Source organism: Vulpes vulpes, chromosome 7 (assembly GCF_048418805.1).
Source record: "Vulpes vulpes isolate BD-2025 chromosome 7, VulVul3, whole genome shotgun sequence".
Classification (NCBI taxonomy): Eukaryota; Metazoa; Chordata; class Mammalia; order Carnivora; family Canidae; genus Vulpes; species Vulpes vulpes.
This window is the reverse complement of record NC_132786.1, coordinates 32,008,357-32,029,564: the sequence shown is the minus strand read 5'-3', so window position 1 is coordinate 32,029,564 and position 21,208 is coordinate 32,008,357.

Below are 21,208 nucleotides of genomic sequence, written 5' to 3'. Positions count from 1 at the left end.
CCTGCTTCCTCAGGCTTCAACAAACAAACTCCTGCCAAACCCACTGAGCTCTATTCACCTGGAGAAAGTTGACATTTGAAATTACAGAAAACAGTGCCTCCGGGGATGGAATGCCCTAGCCAGACAAGCATGGCCTCACTACAGTTAGGATGGACATCTCAGAGCTACGAGGACCTTGAAGGTCAGAGACTTGTGACCTTCTGCATACTTTGTAGTCCTGAGATCTCCGTCAGGCAGCTTGCAAAGAACCACCTTGTTGAGTATAGAGGCAGCATATTAACAAGGCCTCCTTACAAGAAGGGTAGGGACCTCCCTGGACTGCACTCTAGGAACGCTTTCATCTGTGAAACTCACGAAAAGGTAAGGATTGATTGAAAGTGATAATGGTCAATGGTCACTGACAAACAAGTGCCATCCACAGTATGTGCTCTTAGCTGAAATGAAAAAGCTCTGGGCAACAGGGACCAGACACGGCCCTCTTCCCTCTTGAACACTGATGGAGTGCTCACTGTGTGCCCAGCACTGTGCTAAGCACTTTCCACACAAGATGTCATTAACTCCTGGCAGCAATTCTCTGCGGCTGAGTCTGTCATTGAACACATTTTTTCCAAGGTCACAGAGCCAGTAAGCAGTAGAAGCAAGGTCCCTACCAAGTCTATCTGATGCCCAAAACCTATACTCCAGCCACAAGGAGCCTCCATGTTCTCTTGTGAGGCTGGTGCCCTGCATGAGAACATCTGGCCCAGGAAGCAAATGAGGTCCCTGTGGCCACCCATGACACCTGGCCCAGCTGTATCAGCGAGGGGGCACTTTCTCTAAATCTCCCAAAGGCATAGATGGGTGAGGGCAGGATAGCCAGAGCCTTTCCAACTTCAGACCCTCTCCTCTAAAGGTCAGAAAAGAACTTTAAATCCTCTGATCCCAGGCTCACCTCCTGATGGTTACAGCTGAACTTTGCAGTGCACTTGTACTTGTGGAAATATTTCGTGAAAGCCTACTTCCTGTGCTAACTGCTATCAAAGAGTAGCTGGATAAGACATGGCCCCTTGTATCAAAGTGTTTACAATCTAGTAGGGAAAGCCATACAAACACAGACTCATAATGTGAAATAAGGCATGACATTAACACGTGAAGGAGACTCACAAAAACTGCCAGCTGTTCAGAGGACCCCAGGCACTGGAAGGATTCATTTGTTCCCCTTGGGCCCCCAAAGGAAGAAGGGGAGAGGTCTCTGAGGCCAGTGGGGCGGCCTGAGAAAGCCCAAAGCCAGAATGTGTTAGAGGACGTCCCTCCAGCTCATGCCAACCGGCTTCCACGGGCAGGGAGCACAAAGGCAAGGAGAGCTTTAGGGAGTCAGTGACTGGGGGGGGGGGGGGGGTGCCGCCAGCACAGGTGTGGCACCCACCAACCCCGTCAAAGCAGGGCAGCAGCCTCAGGCACACAGAGCACAGTGAAGCCCAGTGAAGGGGCCACATCAGAGGGCAGGTAGGCTCCGCACAACTCAGCTCAAGAGCTGGAACTGAAACATGCATCCCATATGCTGGCTGGGCTCTTCCAGTCATAGCCATCCTCCTTGGGCTCTCCTGCCCCCCAGGGTCCACCTGCCTGGCTCCAGATACAACATCAGGGACCCGAGCACAGAAAGGGTCTCAGGAGCCTTCTGAGGGTGCCAGTGGTAGGTGGGGCCTTCACACCCATCCCCCTCCTGACACTCACCTGTCTTCCCTGACCACCCCCCCCCCCATCTCCCTTCTCTGGGAGTATTGGAACAAATGTTCTTGGAGAGCATCCTACTTTGCACCCCTTGCTCTAGCATCACCCTCCCCTCTGTCCCACCCCCAGGGCCATTCCTCCCCCCAATACACACACGCACACACACTCCCTCTCACCTCCCTTCCCTCCCCCACCCCTTCCCCTCCATTTGTTTCAATGAACAGCCCCTTTTATCTATTCTGTAGGTACAAATGAAGCTGTCAAATTTGATCAGGCGCTTGATATGACAGGCCGTGGGAGTCAGGACCCCTTGAACAGAGTAGGCCTTGTCTGTCACAGCCTGCCTGACACTTCCCATAATGCCCAGACTGATGAGATTCTGAGTAGGGCCCAGCACATTTTCAACTCTATTTTGGGTGAAAACCCTTCTTGAAAGATCTTGAAAGGAGCTGGCAGTTCAGCCGCCCGGATGATTAATGAGGGTTGGCTCCGCTGGATGGATTTCTCCTGGTGCCAACAGCCGTCCTCCCAACAGGCTAGAACGTGTTGCTGTTGACTTCCCCCCGCACTTCCCCCTCGCAGGGATGCCCCCAAAAAAACCTCTCCCGCTAACCCTCGGACATTCCTGCTGCCACCCCTCGCCTCCACCCGCAACCACTCTGGCGGCACATCTCTCCCCCATCCTCCCTCATTTTCTGACGCAGGAGCAGTCCCAGCATATGGAAAAAGTTAACCATCACAGCTGAGTGAGGCCTGGCTTGAGCAAACAGGGCCCACTGGACAGCTTTGCAGGTTTGAGGGCCACAAAGGGAGGGCTGGGAGGGACCAGACAGGACAGTGCCCTGAGCGCTCCTTGAGTTCCATGTCACATGCTCCATGGGCAGAGCAGGCCTGTCCACCTTTTCTCCATGGACTCTATGGCCCCAGAGAGATAAAGCCTTCAAGTCCTTGTCTTTCCACGCTTATCTTGCCATGTGTCTCAGAGGGGCATGGTTGGCATTTGGAGCAAGACAATTCGTTATTGGGTAGGACCCTCTAGTGTAGGGCAGAAGATTTAACATCCTTGGTCTCAAGACACTACTTGTTTGTAGCAACCCCCAATCTTGGAGGCAACCCAAACTATCCCCTACAACTCCAAATGCCCCTGGGGGTGGTCTCAGCCCTGCTTGAGAACCACCAGTAGGATATAGAGCTCCCACCCCCGAGTCTTGAGGGCTTTGCCCTCCACTCTGCCTCTCCCAGCTCTCACTCACAACCCTCAACCTCGCTTGGTGGGGAGAGCACCCCAAAAGAGGGGAAAGAAGGAAAGAAGAGTGTTCTCCCAGCCATCCCAATACTGACTTTTCTCCTCTGCTGCTCACTTCAAACAGGCGCTGCTTTAGTCTGTCTCTATTCTTCCCTTCCTCTTCTGCATTCCTATTTCCCCCAGCAGATTACAGCTCACCCATGCTCAGGGTGAAAGAATGGTGCCCAAAGCTTCTTTAGACTTTCCAAGATCAGAATCCTTCAGGAACAGACCAGCGACAGGTAGTTGGGGTCAGGAACACGCTATTTCTTTTTGGAGTATCCCACAGATTTCTTTTTCAAGCCAGACTCCAAGTTCTGGGGACTCTATCAGAGGAGAAGCAGGGTCCCTATAACCAATACCATCACGCACAATCTCTTGTGAAGCAGAGTCCTTGGGCCCAGGCCATGAGAGAGGGTTGTCAAGAATACTAAGCCATACCTACTGTCCTCACCCCACGTTTTCTTCTCTCCCTTTCCTTCTGAAAAAGAGAGTAAAAAAAAAAAAAATCCCATAGTTTACCCACCCCCAGACCACTGAGTAAATGCCCAATCCTACCTTTTACCAATGGCCCAGTCAGTGGCCAGTTGCTCCAGCCCCCACATGGACCCAACACCATCAAGTACATTCATTCAGTACCCATTACTCAGTATCTTCTACCTGCCAGGCACTGGGCTCAACTCTGGGCATACAATAATGAGCAGAGACACACAGCCCCTGCCTTCATGAAGCTTACAGACTAGTAAGAAGAAAAAACTGGGCAGCCCCGGTGGCGCAGTGGTTTAGCGTCCCCTGCAGCCCAGGGCGCGATCCTGGAGACCCTGGATCAAGTCCCACGTCAGGCTCTCTGCATGGTGCCTGCTTCTCCTTCTGCCTGTGTCTCTGCCTCTCTCTCTCTCTCTCTCTCTCTCTCTCTCTCTCACTCCTCTGTGTGTGTGTGTCTCTATGAATAAATAAATAAAATCTTAAAAAAAAAGAAGAAAAAACTAAAATCAATGTAGGATATAAATTGTGGAAGTAGAAATGAAGGAAAAGCAGAGTGTTTTATGGTGCATCCTGAGAGGGTCTAACAAAGAACCCTTGATTAGAACTAAGGTCAGAGAGAGCATATTTGGGAACGTGACCGTGAAGCTGAGATCTGAAAGCTGAGCAGGATCAGCCAGGTAAAGAAGGAAGAGTGTCTCAGCTGGGGAAATCCACACCTGAACATTAGCTGAATGCTCCTGCCATGGAGGTATTTCCCCTTGTAGTTAGCTGTGCTTCCGTGGAAGGACAACAGCTCAGTAACTCAGCCCAAGCCCTGGAAGAACCAGAAGGGGGAGGAGCTGGCAGGAGAAGGCAAGCAAGGGGTGCGGAGGGAGACTGCTCAGTCACCTCACCACCCAGGGCACCAACCACCATCTTGGCAAACTAGAGGGAGACTGCAGACCGGTCTGGGCCTGACATGACCTCTCCCTTGAGTTTCAGGGATGCTCTTGGGCCAAGTTTTGAGGTTCTCTAGCTCCTGGAGCTGTGGTGTAGTTAGCTGCTGATGGAGACAGAAATTGAACTAACGATGACACAAATTAATGTATAATTACAAGATTCTTGCCCAAGAGTGAAGCTTGAGGGAGACCCAGCTTTGTCTCTTCCAGAAAGATAATATTTTAATGAAATACAGGAGAATGCATTTCTTACTCTTGGAAACTCATAGGCCTTCATTGGCTCGCCACTATGTAATCGAGGCCAAGCCTTTAGCCTAGGAAGCAAGGCCTCCACAGAATAGCTCCAACACCTTCCCACCCACCCCTGCCGGAAGCTTCCCAGGAGCCAAACATGAAAACTCACTGTTTTCTAAACATCCAGCTCTTGCATTCAGTTGTTGTTCCTTCCTCCTAATAAGCCTATTCCCCCTCACAAAGTCACTGGTCTCATTTTTACCCCAATCAGTTGCAGTTCCCCTTACTCCAAATCCCTTGAGCTCCTTATTTTATCTCTCTGATAGTTCTTCTGAATGTGAGGACCCCTCATCACCCCTCACTGGACCATTAAGTTCCTTAAAGGCAAGAAGGGTCTCTTACATAGACTTATGGCCCCTGTGTGCCTAGGACAGTGCCAGGCACAAGGCCGACAATAAATACTTGCCAAATTCCAGCTCTTTTCATTGGAAAAGAGCTAAAGAGGTTAAGCATATGTCAACATCTTCCAGCTGAAGTCACTAGTTTGATGAGAGAAGAGACCTGGGAGATAAAATGCAAAGAAGGAAGGAGGACAAAAGAACAATCAGGAAAGAGAAAAAAGATGTACACTCTTTACCAGTGGCCCACTGACCAGATGCTCCAGAAGCCTTCCCTTCTCTCATTGGTCTCCCCATGCCCACAACAGGAGAGGTGATCCTGGGGGCACAGGGGTCACTCTGGGGGCCTTGGCTATAGTGGCAAACCCTAGAGGCAGACAGAGGACACCCACTGGGGTATGGGCAGCCAGTGACCTCCTTTATCTGCCAACTTGCCATGGTGGCTGGAATTCCCCCCAATTATGACTCATTTCTTGAAGTTAAGGAACAAGGTCCTGAAAAAAAAATCATAAAAATGAGCTGTGAATGGAGTAGAGGGAAAAGACACCCCTCTTAAGACATGGGTGTTCATAAAAAAAAGAAAAAAAAAAGACATGGGTGTTCATTAAACCTGTTTAGGAACAGCCCATACCTCAGTAGACAGAGCAGGGCTGACAGGAATAGGACATCAGACTATCAAGAGGTGGGAAGGAGCCAGGTCAGTAAAGTTTTGGAACATGAACATTTTCCCAGGAATGGCAGCTCCAGCGTTGGTACCCCCAGGGAGAACCTGGCAGCCAGAATGCAGGGCCAGAGGACTTCCCTTCAAAGAGCAACCCTGCCACAGTACCAATTCACTATTTGATCCCTGTCTCACCCATGAAAAGCTACCACCACGAGGGAGGGAACTTGCCCCGTGTTTACTGCTGTGCCCACAGTGTCCGGTCTGTGCCTGGCATGTAGCAGGCACTCAACAGATATTTCTTGAATAAGCAAATAAACTAATAAGGCACTAAGAATGGACCCCAAGGAGAAACTAGGCCTTGCTCTCAATTCTGCAAAGGGACCCAGAAGACCTGCAGATATTCAGACCCACATCACTGGTAGCAATCCCCAAAATTAGCCAAGCATCCCCATCTAGCAGACAGAGGTCCACACCTGAGAAGCTTGGAAAGGATGCATTTGCAAACTTACCCCACCAGCTTTTGGAACATAACCGACCTCCCTGCTGTCTTTCAGGATTTCTTAAGGGAGAAAAAGAATTTTCCTGGCTATTGGGCCAGAATATAAAAACAAGGCTACATAAAACAGGCCTAAGAGGGAAAGAGTAGGCCAAAAACAATATGCTCCTTCCCCACCCCCCTGTTTTCTTAGGACCTCAACCTCTTTTCCCAGTGAGGAGGAGGAGGAGAGGGCAAGCAGAGCCTAATGACCCCCTGCCCCCTTGCCAGGACAGAGGCCCTTGCAGGCAGGGAGTCAAAGAAAACTTTTCCGAGACTGATTACCAAGAGGGTAACTAGGTACACCAAGCACATGTGAACAGGCTCCTCGTTTCCAATTCAGGACTGTCAGATGGTGATTAATGACTAACAGCCACAGAGCAGCCTTGATTGCCAAGCGCCGTATTGTTAATGCTGACATTTAATGAGGCCGGACACAAGTCCAGCACAATTCCACACCATCATCTGCAAATAGCGCTCAACAGATTTAATTGGTTAAGTATTTGTGTGTGTGTGTGTGTGTGTGTGTGTGTGTGTGTGTGTAAGAGAGAGAGAGAGAGAGAGAGAGAGAGAGAGAGATAAAGGGCAGAAGAAGGGGATAAGATGTTGGTGTGTGAATTTGCCCTACATGGACATCTCTGTTTTAATACGTGTAACTATGTGATCCCACCAGTCAGGTGGAGTGAGTCCATAGGACTGTATCCACAGACCTGCAATATGACCTCAGTCCCCAGCAGGAAAGTCTCGGGATACGGTGGCAGCTCCCACTATATCCTCCCCACCCCACTAGCACATCTGACTACTGCTGTGGTCTCCCCACCACCACCCACCACCATCACTGCTGTCTCTCAGGGGCAGCTGGGAACTGGCATGTTTGTGAAGTGAAAACACATGAAAGAGAGTTGAAAGAAGAAGTTGTCTAGAAGTGGGCCTGGATCCAGGGCTCCCGAGAAGCCACTTTTTCACTGGACTCAGATCAATGGTCCCTTGGCCCGCCTGACTGGGCGGCTTCTCCTTTGCCAAGAGAGAACTGTTACCCCCATTCCGGAACTCAACACTCTCTTAGGAGAGGAACGGAATCCATCTTATTGTTCTAGAACAAGAGTCCCCAGCAATAGGGACAGAGAGACTGGCCCAGTGAGAGTTCTGTGGGCCAACTGAGCAAGGTGACCAAGGGCACAGGAAAGGAGATGTCAGCTCCAATAGGGCAGATCAACACAGGAGTCTGGCTATAGTCACAGACTGTGGCTTGGCCTCTTGGGGACAGAGAAGGAGGTGAAACCCAGGCAGCCAGCACTCCAGTTGGGGAAATGGCAAACGGACACACAAGAACAGCCTGAATGGTGGATGCTAAGGGCCAAATGAGCAACAGAAAGTGGGTGAATGCCTCCAGCATTCAGAGGAGAGGTCAGTTCAGAGTCGGGAGCTCGAAAAGTCTAGAAAAGGCAGAAAAAGGTAGAAAGAACTAGCAAGGCCATTATCCAGATGAGGGCTTTGAAAATTTGAATTGCCATTACCTCCCCCTGTAAAGCCTTGTTCCTGGAAGTGTGGCCCTAAAATCACCAACATCACCACTCTGTGGCCTTGGAGTCTGTTAGAGATGCAGAACATCAGGCCCATGCCTGACCTACGGCTCTTGATCTGCATTTGAACAAGATCCCCAGATATTTGCATGTATGTGAAAGTTTGATAAAAGCTGATAAACTCTAAATGCCCTGGTCAGGAAGCCACACACGGTAGCAGGCCCAACCCAGGGACCGATAGGCCTGGAAGCCCTAGACATTGGTCCACTGTACCGCCATGGCAAGCAGTGTCCGCTGGGCCTCCCAGCCTGGAAGAAGGCCAGGACCACCATATCCACCCTAACTTGCCTCACACCCTATGGCCCTCTGAACACGGCAAGAACACCTGGGGGAACCATCAGTGTGGGTCCTGTTGCTTTTGTTGCTCTTCTCTGTTTGAAGCCAGGACAGGGCAGGACAGCTGGACAACCTGTTTCAGGCCTTGCTCCCACAGGAAGGCCCGGATGGCTCTGTGAGCCTCACCCCTGCTGGCCCTCACTATAGGCTGAAAGGCTTGAGTCGCAGGCAGGAACAGGCAACTTTCTTCCGTGGGTGTCCCAGCTCTAGAGTCTTTGCTCCAGCCCAGTGGCCAGTACTGAAATGCTCCATGCTGAGGTCTGTTCATCACAGAGGCCCTAGGTAATTACAGCCCGCTGCTGACCTTCATTCTGTCAGGCATTCCTGACCTCCCGGATCGCCCAGGTCCTGCCATCCTAGCTGTGGTAGGGTCAGCCTCAGAAAATAATAATTAAAAGCTAATGTTTCCTCTCATGACTCTGTGCCTACGGGTGCCCCTGCTGTGACCCAACCTTCCAAAGCCTTTCCATGAGCCACCACATCTTCCCTGCCTGGGGCCTCTCCTCTTGGAAGCACAAACTGTAGAGATCCTCCCACTAGCTGCTTTTTCTGCCCCACTCCGCACCACCCCCCACCACCCACACCAAGCCTAACAAGTTAGGCTGCTCCCCCACCTTCATTAAATGCTCCCTCTACCTGGATCCTATAACCCAACCCCACTCTGACAGTTAGAAGCTGAGGGGGAGCTGAGGGGCGATCCAGGGGACCTGGGTTCCACTTCTTGCCCCTCTCAGCTGCCACACAAGGCAAAGCACTTCACACATCTGTGCCTCAGTTTCCTCCTGGTAGAGGGAGGGGATTGTATTAAAGGGCTCACTTTATTCCCTAAAGCCCCTTCCAGCTGTCATAGTTTATGGTTGTATTTCAGTCAGAGAATTCTTATGAGGGCTGTATAATGGATATTATAATAAATTCAAAAGTTTAAAATGATACACAAACAGGGTAATAAAGAGTCGCCTTTCCTCTAATCACCCACCAGCATGTCTTTACATGTGTCCTATTGTTTTGGGGGTTCCTGTTTTTCTCCACAGATTGGGGGCAGCATGAGGGCAAAGATGGCAGTTTCTATTTCTTCCGTATGCTCTCCCAGTGACTAAGGCTCACAGAGGCCACTTAACAGAGTTGCTTGCTGGGTGACAAACTGATTACCCTCCAGGCTGCTCATTCACTTAAACGGACCTGTAAGAAAATCACAGGAAAGTGGTCACCTTGGCTTTTCAAGGGGGGAAGGGAAAGGACCTCTCTTAAATATGCAGGTCTTATTTCTCTTGCGGGGGAAAAAAAGGTAGTTTGCCCCCTTAAAATTAGTTGGATCTGGAAATCCAAACGGAATTTCTAATACTGCCATGCAAATTAGCACAAACCAGCATGCCCGGGGCTTAATTCCATCCACAACGTACTTACTAAGCATACTGTGTGCTCAGCGCCAAGCCTCTGCTCACTTGTCGAGGAAATACGGGAGAAACACTATAAAGTAATAGAATTTTCTAAGGAACATAGCAGGAATTCGATATCAAAATAAATACTGTCCCATTCGAAACAGTTACTTTGGAATGATACACACTTATTCTAATACCTTACCTTGCTCTACATAATTTGGCATTCTTTGAAAACCATCTCCAAAGCCGGTCACATTCTTCAATGACAATGACAAATCTTTATGTATTGACTAGGTGAGAAAAATGCCTTTTGAAGCCAAGCCTGGTGAATAAGCTGGACGGTCAGGGCAAAAATCTAAATAACATGCATCTTCTAATAAAGCTCTTAATGAGCATACAAGAATAATGTGCAGCTTTTGCCTGTGAATGCTTTGATGGTCTTCTTTCACCAAGTTACTTGCGTGTAGCCTTGTGTGGGGCACAATCAATCCCACAGTAGGTCTACTTGCTTCCATCCTTGCCTTCCAGCCCACTCCAACTCTCATCCTCTGTCCTCAACACAGCAGCACAAGAGTCAGGTCATGTTACTCAACTGCTTGAAACCCTGAAAGGGCTCCCATCTCACCTGGAGTGGAAGCCAAAGTCAATAGCATGGCTTCTGAGACCCCACATGAGCCAGCCCCCTTCCCAGCTACCCTTCTACCACATGGCCTCCCCACCATTTTTTTTTTATTTTTATTTATTTATTCATGACAGACACACAGAGAGAGAGAGGCAGGCAGAGACACAGGCAGAGGGAGAAGCAGGCTCCATGCAGGGAGCCTGAGTCAGGACTAGATCCCAGGTCTCCAGGATCACACCCTGGGCCAAAGGCAGCGCTAAACCACTGGGCCACTGGGGCTGCCCCACCACCACCATTGTTTATGGCACATTAGGCAGACTTCCACTTAGGGTGTTTTTTTTTTTTAAGATTTTATTTATTCATGAGAGACACGGGCAGAGGGAGAAGCAGGCTCCCTGAGGGAAGCCAGATGCAGGACTAGATCCCAGGACCCAGGGATCACAACCTGAGCCAAAGGCAGATGTTCAACCACTGAGACACCCAGGCGCCCCTCTCCTTAGGGGCTTTGCTCTAAGCTGTCCCCTCTATCTGGAAAACTTCTCTCTCCTACATGTCCATGTGGCCAACTCCTTCATTTCCCTCATGCTCTTGATCAATTCTCACCTTCTCAGAGAGACCTAGTCTAACCTTCTATTTAATACCTTCCATGTGATAACTCCACACCTAGGCACACATGCATACTCACTCACAAACACTCATTCCTGATCCCCTTATCCTGTTCCTTTTATTCTTTTCTCTGTGGTATTTACCACTTTTCACTATACTATATAATGTATCTATATATTATTTATTATATTTATTGTTGCTTGTATGCCCCTGCTAGCATCCAGGCTCAGGAGGGCCAGTGTCTTTACCTATTTAGTTGAATCGCAAAAGCACATAGCTGGCACTCGTCAAATATATAGTGAATCAAACTTAGTTGAATTGATTTAAACTGAATTGAATGACAGGTCCCAACTTCGATGAAGTATAGTCCCTGCCTTCTAGCTGCTGACAGATCTGATGGTTAGAAGGAGACATACACACATGAAAGCAGTTGAACAGTACACAAGGATACTTGGCCACATGGGATTCACCGTCCTGCTGCAGGAGTGGTGGCAGGGGTAGGTATAGGTGGAAGGAGGCCAAGCCTTCCATCTGATCAAGCAAACTTTGTCCTTTTCCCCAGCACCTGCCTGGATCATTCCAGCCTCCGGAATATTCACTTGCTCACACCCTCTGCCTAAAGTCCCCTACCCTGCTGTCCCTTCCCCACACCCTACCCACCCTATCAATGTTCAGCCCCAGGCCCCTTCCTCAATACAATCTTCCTTAATGATTCTAGCCCTCCTTGACTTCTCTCTCTTCTGAGATCCTATAGCACATATATTTTGCATGGGACTGTTTTGTCTTTAAAAAGAAACACTATGTCTGCATGTGTATTAAGGACATGGTTTGCTGCTTCTCTCTTTTGAATGACATCAGCACTGTTCAGTAGTGGTGCCTGATACATATGGCTCCCATTGGTTGGCCATCAGTCAGAGAGAAAGGGGGAGGGCATTCCAGGCACGGAAAACCTCAGAAGCAAAGGTACTGGGGTATGAATTGATATGATGAGCTTAAAGATATTACACCAGTGGTTCTCAGCCCAGCTGAGACTTGAATCACCTGAAGAGCTTTTATCAATAACTCCACGTGAAGGCCCGAAAAGAGGCTCCACCTCTTTTTCCACATTTTATTGGAGTATCAGGGAATGTGGCCTAGTCATTACTATTTTGCAAAAGCTCCTCTGGTGATTCTAATGTGTAGCTGGAGGTAAGAACAGCTATCCTATTAGGGGGAAAAACAGAGATTAAAAGAGAAAAGTGTATAAAGGAAATTGGAAAATAGGCCTAAAAACTATTATTATGGCTGTCCTTTTTTTCCATGTTGTTTCAATTAGTTTGTCATAGGAATTTGTCTTTGTCGAAGTTGTCTGGATGGATCGGCACTCTGGACAGTTGATTCTGGCCCCTGCCCTGGATGGAACAGGCAGCACCAACAAATGTGGGCACAGCCAGGGTCAGTCGGTACACACGGGAATCAGAAAAGTCTGGGGAAACTAGAGGACTATTTTAGGCCACTGAGGCACTCTCTCCCCCTTCCAGGTGGTTAGAATTCCGTTTACTCTGTCTTGTGCCTGCCCACTCCAAGAGCCAAGAAGTTTACCAATTATATTCAGGCTACCAGTTCAGAAATTCTTGGCTAATTATTCACACCCCTCTTGCCCCCACAACCCCCGAAATTGAGAAGTTACACCTCCTCGCTCTAAAAGGCAGCCTGGCTCAAGGGCATCAAAGAGCATGCCAGGAACTTCACGGCTATATATGTCCTCAGCTGGTCTGGTCCGTAGATGCACATCACTTTTTCTCCCCTTTTCCCTCCCTTTACCTACAAAACCCAGACCAGCAACCAAGGTGCACTTCCCAGCAGCCACCTTCAGGGGCACCAGTGCAGCCTGGGCCAGTCCTCCCACCCACCCGCTGACTGCACCTCTGCGCGCCAAGTAGCGCTATCACCGAGCAAGTCACTATTCACCACCTGCCACTGTTAGGGATGAAGCTGACAGTACCCGTGCCTCCTGGGAGGGACACGGGCTTACATTCAGGGTAGGAGGTAAAGGACTGAGATGAAAGCTTGTCCTGAGCACAGGACCTGCTTTTTTGGGAACAGAGTGTGGGGGGCAGGAAGGGGGAAGGGAAACATACTGGGAAATATGTTGGCACTTAGTGGCTGAAGGAGGGAGGGACGGGAGTGCCAGGGAACAAGGGGGAGGGTGTGGAAAGACGAGGCTAGAGTGCTGACGACAAGCTTCCCCAGCTCCGCAGGCTTGCCAAGACCCAACCCTGGATCCCAGAGGGGTCACAGCCCAGGGCCGACCTCTGAGGCCACCTCCTTTCTCCTCCTCGCTCCTCCTCCATCTGCCAGGCTCTGGCCAACCAGTGGCCTCTCCACACTGGAAGAGTCCCTTGAAAAGCCAAGGGGGGAAGAAACCAGCCCCCAGCAGCGAACCCCATATATACCGGGAAGTAACTCGAAACCCCGGAGCTGGGCCAGGGGAGGAGGGAAAGTGTAGAGGGGGATGAGGTTTTTCCACTTCCATTCGCAACTGTCAGGCGGGTGATTAATGACCAACAGGTTTGGAATCGCCTTTATTGCCAGATCAGTATTGTCGCCCGTGACAGCTAATGAGGTTGGACAGGCTTCTCCACACTGAGCTTTATGGGGCCGGCTCCCTCCCCTGCAGAGCTCCCAAGCCCTGCCAGCTTTTGTGCACAGGAATGTCCCAGTGCCCACCCCCCCCCCCCAAGCTCCAACTTAGTTCCTCCATCCCTACCCCCAACCCAAAATGCCCTGAACCACCCGTCTCACCCAGAAACTGCCCCGTCCACAAAGGAAGCTTCGATCTCCAGCCTACTCACAGAGACCCATCTGTTCCACCTGCACCCCTATGAGCCTCCTCCCCACCCCTGCGGGAGCTTGAGCAATGGGACTGGGGGAGTTCACCACAAAAAGGAAGGCAGGGGAACAAAGGCAAACACTATAGCCCTTGGGTTTAAGACAAGGGGAAGACGCTTCTGCATGCTTGCTCTGGACAGTCTGACCAGCAGCCTTAACAAGCCACTCCCAGTGAGCTGTAAAATTCTAGAAGTATCTTACACATTTACCACTTCAATCCTCCAAATGTGTTGAGGAGGTGAGGCTGGAGGAGTGAGGGAATTTAGGAAAACAGGTTTAATAACAGTTAAAAATGATTTTTAACCAATCACCTTGAACCCAGATACACAAAGCCTGGTTTCAGTGCAGAAATAACTCTCTCCGAGGTCTCATGGTAAGGAAACTCTGGCTTTGTTTTCTGCCCTCTTACAAATAATCTTTACCTTTGTGCTAGTTCACATCTTGATACGGTTAAGCACGTGTTTGCCTGGGGTTTAATATTTGAAGGAGTTGGAGCAATGTAATAAGCAAACAGCTTAAAAGGCCCAGAAAGACCCCCTCAGCTTAAAACTCTATTACTTTTCAATGTGATATAAATGTATTTTGCTTCTGCTCAGAGCAATTTCCTAGTTTACTCTTATTAAACTAGGAGACGGCTTAGCAGAGTTCTTGATTTATGAAACACATACTAGATTCATTAAAACCTTAAAAGATTTAATACATTTTATCAGGACATTAAATCTGTACAGGCTTTTTAAATCAAATACCTGCCATATTTCATCCCCCACACCCTGCACACTTACTTAAGAACCACTAAAATGTGGACTGACAAACATTACGGGTGTTTCAGCCCTGATTTCTAAGGGGCATTAAAGTCCTCCCCTCTAGGATTTACAGCCCAGCCTCTCCCCAAGGTAGATCTTCCTTCCCTCTCTGGAATTCGGTTCAGTAAGTTAGCTGAGATCTACATTTCCAACATATACACAAATGTTTCCACCTCTCCCAGCCCACAGCCAGGGGGTTTTATCTTCATAGGTTCTCTAAGACCCCATCAGCAATACCTGCCCCCCATCCTTGACTCCTGGGTTCTGCTTCCCTGAGTCCACACTCAGAGCCTCTCCCTTCAAATCCCACTCCCCAGACCCTCTTAACCTACACAGAACTACATCCCCACAACATCTGTCATGCTTGGAATGCTTGGAAAAGTTTGCTTTCATTCTCAGATCCCGTTTCTGAGTCTTGCTATCAGCTGGCTCTTGGCTAGGGGTAATTTTGTCACACCACCACCACCACCATCCCAGGGGACCTTTGCCAATGTCTGGAGACATACCTGGCTGTCATAGCTGGGAATGGGGGAGAAAGACAGTTGTTAGTAGCATCCAGGAATAGACGCCAGAGTTGCTGCTGAACATCCAACAATGCACAGGATAGCCCTCTCGCCACAAAAGAACCCCAAAGAACCATCTAGCCTAAAATGTTAGTAGCAGCAGGGTTGAGAAACCTTTCATTGGACCTTAGCAGGCACAGGTGGCCTCTCTCACTCTTCCATGCTTTCAACACTAGCTCACAGTTAGTAGGTGTTTAATAAAAGTTTACTGAACTGAACTAAATTTCTGTCCTGATACATTGACATTTTCCAAATTCACAAATGTGGGGGAAGGAGGAGTACAGAATCGGTAATCACGTGAGGAAGTGACTTCCCCATCTAGCCTGCACATCCTTGTTTGTAAAATGGGGTTATAGTCATACTATCCTCGTGGACTATTATGAGGTTCAGATGAGTTCACGTAACTGAAAGCACCCGTTTATGTCCCAAAGGGTCATGTGGTGTTTATTATTTTGTTCAACAAGCACTTACTGAGTGCTGCTTATGTACTAAGGAATTAGGTTAGACCCTCTGGGTGGGGTGTGGGAGACACAAACATAAATAAAAAGAATCCCCTGCCTTCCAGAGGCTTACATTCTTGTGGCATATACTTACATTCTTGTGACACATACTGACCTAACCAGAATACTTCAGCATATTGAAGGGTGTCCTGTAGGAGAAGAATGCACAGGGTGCATTCCACCACAAAGCAACAGCATTTAGAAGGGTCTTGAAGGATGAGTAAGAGTTGGTCTAGTAAAATACACAAAAAAACAAGGGAATAAGATCATAAAAAGCTGGAGGTGTGGGTAGGGGATTAGCTCATTGAAGATCACACATGCTAGCTAAGACATGGGAAGCTTTTTCTCGATATGATCAGGTTTTAGGGTTTTTTTATATTTGATTTATTTATTTGAAAAAGAGCATAAGCTGGGGGCAGTGGAGAGAAGCAGAGGGAGAAACAGACTCCCCGCTGAGCAGGGAGCCTGATGCAGGGCTCCATCCCAGGACCCTGGGGTCATGACCTGAGCCGAAGGCAGATGCTTAACTTACTGAACCACCCAGGTGCCCGATGATCAGGTTTGTAAGCAGAAAAGGTACACAAAGATCATATGGAGTGCAGTGTGGAAGATGCACTGATTTAAGGGTAAGCTACATGGTAGAGTAGTGAAATCATTAACAGCAGATTCTTACAATAATCCATCCATGAGAAACGATAAACCTAGAACCAGGAAAATGTACAGAGAGGAGGGTGAGGTGTCAAGGAACAATTAGAACTTTGTGACTAATTTACAATCTTTTAGCATAATATCTGTCAAATATTCTTTGCATGGCATCCTACTGTTAGGCACCATATGCTAATTTGTACCGTTACTGGTGGTATTAACTTTTATCACTGAAAGGTGTGTCTAAGGCTTCTCTACTGTGAGGTTAATTAATAAGTATTCTGTACTCACACCTAATGACTAAGAAAAATGTATTTTGAGGATTAAAAAAGAAAAGAAAAAGAAAATCATGTTATTAAAAGGATGGGGGAAATGGAACGTTTGGTAACAAACATCAACTGTTTAAAATGGACATTGTATGTAAAGAACTTTCTCTTTTCTCTGGATTTCTTCTTTAGTGTAGTTTATTATACATAATAAAAACTATTTTAATGACTTAAAAAAAGAACTTTGTAACTAAGTGAACAGGGCAGATGAAGATAGGCTGAGCATCTAGCTTGCATGGTTGAGTGCATGGTGACGTCTTTCATGGAAGGAACACGTCCAAGGGGAACTAGGACTTCAGTTTGCAACACAATTAGTTTATCTTCATCCCACATCCAAAGAGATGGTGGAGTGAGGAGATCATGGAAAACCCTCAGTCCCCAAGGAGACAGGAGGGATGAGATTAGGAATCCAAGTGGAAAAAGAGGGGCCTAGGTAGGAACGCGGATTCCCTTATCCTCTGAGATTCACATACCAAGTATATAAGGTACCTCTTTGTCTACTGCAAAAAGGAATCTATCAATGAAACAAAGATATATAGAGATAAATACATGCAGACAAGAATGCATATGATCTTTTTTTTCAAAATTCCTAATGTTATTATGGATTCAGAGATGTCAAAATGATGGCCATCCCAGGCAAAACAGGCTAAGCTACACACCCTAAATCACCAGGCCTCTTGGACATTTCCCAGAGTAGCAGGCTGCTTTCTCTCACTCCACAGATGCACTGTGGACCTTGACCAAGTCCTTGCCCTGGATATTTCTTCCTCTTTGCCTTCTGTTCTTCCACGAGTGACATAAATGGATTGTATTAAAGTCACAGGCAGCGATGTATATATCCATCAACAGATGAATGGGTAAACAAATTGTTGTATAGCTGGCCCATGGAGTACTACATAACAGTACAAAGGAATGAATTGTTGATATACAGTAAAAGGAAATGACTGGACGAATCTCTAGATAATTATTCAGGCCAAAAAAATAATAAAGTAAAATAAGGGATGCCTGGCTGGCTCAGTTGGTTAAGCAGCTGCCTTCGGCTCAGGTCATGATCCCAGGGTCCTAGGATCAGGCCCTGTATCAGGCTCCCTGCTCAGCACTCTCTACCACTTGTGCTCTCTCTCACATGCTCACACTCTCTTGCTCTCTAATATATAAATAAAATCTTTTAAAAAATAAAAAGAAGCCAGACATACCCTCCCCCACAAAATGAGTCCATACTGTATGATTCCTTTTGTATAAGATTGTACAAAATGCAAACTAATTTATAGTGATAAGATCAGCTGTTGCTTGAAAATGGGGGTTGCAGGATCATGGAGGGGGTAGGAGGGGGAGATTGTCAAGGAGATGAGGAAATGTGGGGGCATGATGCATGTGTTCATTATCTGGATTGCGGTAATGGTTTCACAGGTGTATACATATGTCAAAACTTATCAAGTTATACACTCTATATACACTTTATTGGGGGCCAATTATACCTCAATAAAGCTGTAAAAACATATCATCACAAAATTATCTTTAGGTGACTTCCAACCGACTTCCAACTCCATTTTTTTTTCATGAATCCCCTTTGATCCCTTTACCAAACTCCTTTGAAGAAAATATTATCAGCCCCAGGTAAATATCCTTTTGTTCTTAAAAGGAACCAATCCTGGTTTTTCCAACTGGAAATAAGAGGGGGAATGTTGTAAGTAACCCCCTTCATGATTATTAAGGACATAATTCTTCACTTCTCTTCTCCCAAGCTCACCAAAATCTTACTGGGATCCAATGTCCTGAAAGAAGACCTCTATTTTCTGTTTTAGAGCATAAAGAAGAAAAATCAAAAACTTTTTCCAGCAACGTCCAATCTTGTACTACAGATGAAACCCAAGATTTTAAGAGTTGCCTGGTTCCTTTGGGGCCAACCTGGTTATTAATAATTTTGCTCTAACTGTGCAAAAAGGGAGTCTCTTCTCTCTTTGGAGTGGCTCTCTCACCAACAAGCTTAGTAAGAGGATCAAACAAACAGCTATCCAGAGAGAGCGAGATGTGGGTGGTTGGGGTGAGACTACGTTTTATCCTGCTCCAACCCACAACTGCAAAATAAACTGGTCCAATTTAAAGTTTTGCAATTTCTCACCACTGGTCTACATTCCTAAAAGGTTACATGTGAGATAAATGTGCTAACTCTGTGTGTGTGTGTGTGTGCGCGTGTGTGTGCGCGTGTGTGTGTGTTTTAAGTTGAATCATTATTTTCCCATTCATTTACTATAAGGAAGAAATAGACTTGGGATCACATGGATTCTGCTTTGCAATATACAAGTTTTGTGGTCTTGGGCAATCCCTTGACTTCTCCAAGCTTTAACTTCCTCCTCTAAAATGGAGTTGATCTCAAAGGGCTGACCTCAAGATCATATAAAATGAGAATGGCATAGGGCCTGGTACGTGGAAAGCACTAGATAATGCTTCGAAATTTGTATTGTAAATAAATATCTGTTGAAGTAGAATTTCAGAGTCCCTTATCTCTCCTTTTGATAAGCCTTCATTTGGTTATTACTCAATACCACATAACTTTAAGCTTATCCTTCCCTCACCTTCTGTCACATTAATAATCCAAATCCACAAACAGACAAGAACATGTTACAGGAATTTGCTATTTAAAGCAGCAACAGCTAACATTATTGTAGACTTAAAATGTGCCAAACATTGTGTGTGCTTTTTTTCTTGAAGTATAGGTGATATACAATGTCATATTAGTCTCATGTCCACAACAGTGATCTAACAATTCTGTACATGAGTCAGTGCTCACTATGATAAGTGTAGTCACCATCTGTCACCAAACAACATAATTACAATATTATTGACCATATTCCCTATGCTGTACTTTACATCTTCATGACTTAATTATTTTATAACTGGAAGTTTGTGCCTCTTAATCCCTTTTGCCTATTTCACCTATCCACCCACCTACTTCCTTTCTGGAAAGTACCAGTTTGTTCTCTGTATTTAAGAGCCTGGTGTTTTGCTTGTTTGTTCATTTGTTGTTTCTAGATTCACATATAAGTGAAATCATATGGTATTTGTCTTTTTCTGTCTGACTTATTTCACTTACCATAATACCCACTAGGTCCATCCATGTTGTTACAGTGGCAAAACTTCATTGTGTTTTATGGCTGAATAACGTTTCATTGTGTATATATATATATATACCCCACATACACCACTACCATTCATCCAGGGATGGACACTTGGGCTGCTTCCACATCGTGGCTATCGTAAATAATGCTGTAATAAACATAGTGGTGCATGTATCTTTTCAAATTAGTGTTTTCATTTTCTTTGGATAAATATCCAGTAATGGAATTACTGGATCATATGGTATTTCTACTTTTAATTTTTTGAGAAACCTCCATATTGCTTTCCACTGTGGTCATACCAATTTACATTCCTAACAACAGCACAAGAGGGTTCCCTTTTCACCACATCCTGGCCAGCACCTGTTATTTCTTGTCTTTTTGAGTCTAGCCATTCTGATAGGTGTGAAGTGTTATCTCATTGTGTAAGTGCTTTCCTTCATCAGCCATTTATTGCTTACAACAGTCCTAGAAGTTTCATACTATTATTGCCCCCATTTTATAGATAAAGAAACTGGTGCACAGATAGATTAATTCATTTTCCAAGGTCACACAGCTAACAGGAGGCGTGGAGTGGAGTGAAGGGGTAGGATTCAAATTCAGCAGTCTGACTGTGGAGTATCTACACTTAACCACAACTCTTTTACCACAAGTTGTTTTTTAAAAATGGGTTTTTAAACACTTTTGTTAAACAAATCATCACAGGCTTACCTGCTGCTTGATAATGCTGGATATTGTCAGAAAAATCACAGGGGGCCTTCAGAAAATGATTTTCAGAAATGCTAGACCATCTACTGAAGTTCATCCCCAGCCTCTAGGCAATGCCACAGTTAAATAGCTCAGGCCTGGCAAAAAGCTTCTTGAGAACAGAATCCCACAACTTCCACTCATAGTTCATGCCAAAGTTTAACAGTCAGGAAATTCTTAAATTACAACTAATTCAAATCCTTGATGCTGCACATGAAGGCCCATCGCTTGGGCTGATAAACCTCAATATTTCCATTTTTCTGACTCATTCACTCAACTATTAAATAAACGTATTAAGTGCGACCAGCTGAATTATGTCACTGAGCCCCTAGACAAAAAGCCTTTAGGTCCCGAAAGGATCCATCAGGAGATTGACCAGCTGGGAGGAGGGGGGATTTGTAGCCACAGGCTAAGACAAGAGCCCTCATTGACCGAGGTGGGCACACCGAGTGCCCAGGCAGCAGCACCAGGCAGCCACGTGTGGGCTTCACCATTCAATGCCAAGGCATCCCAGCACAGACTCATCCAGAGCAAACCCAGGGTGAATTCCAAGCAGATACGCCTGGAAAACCTATGCTTTCCTTTCCCTGTGTCCTAAATCTGTCTACCACCACCATCTTGCCATCTTCTCTGTGTAAAAGCTTTTCATTTACTGAGGGCTGCAATTAAGTGCACTTTCTCTCCTGCAAACAAAAATAACTTCAGCAGCTGAATTAGAAATGCCCCAGCGTGCTGCTGCTGAACAGCCAAGGCTGCGGACAATGTGAAGCCCTCAGACCAGAACACTCGAGGTCAGGATCCTGCTCCTGACGCCACTGTGCCTCCAGTGTGCACTTACTGAGCACGGGAAGTGCAGAC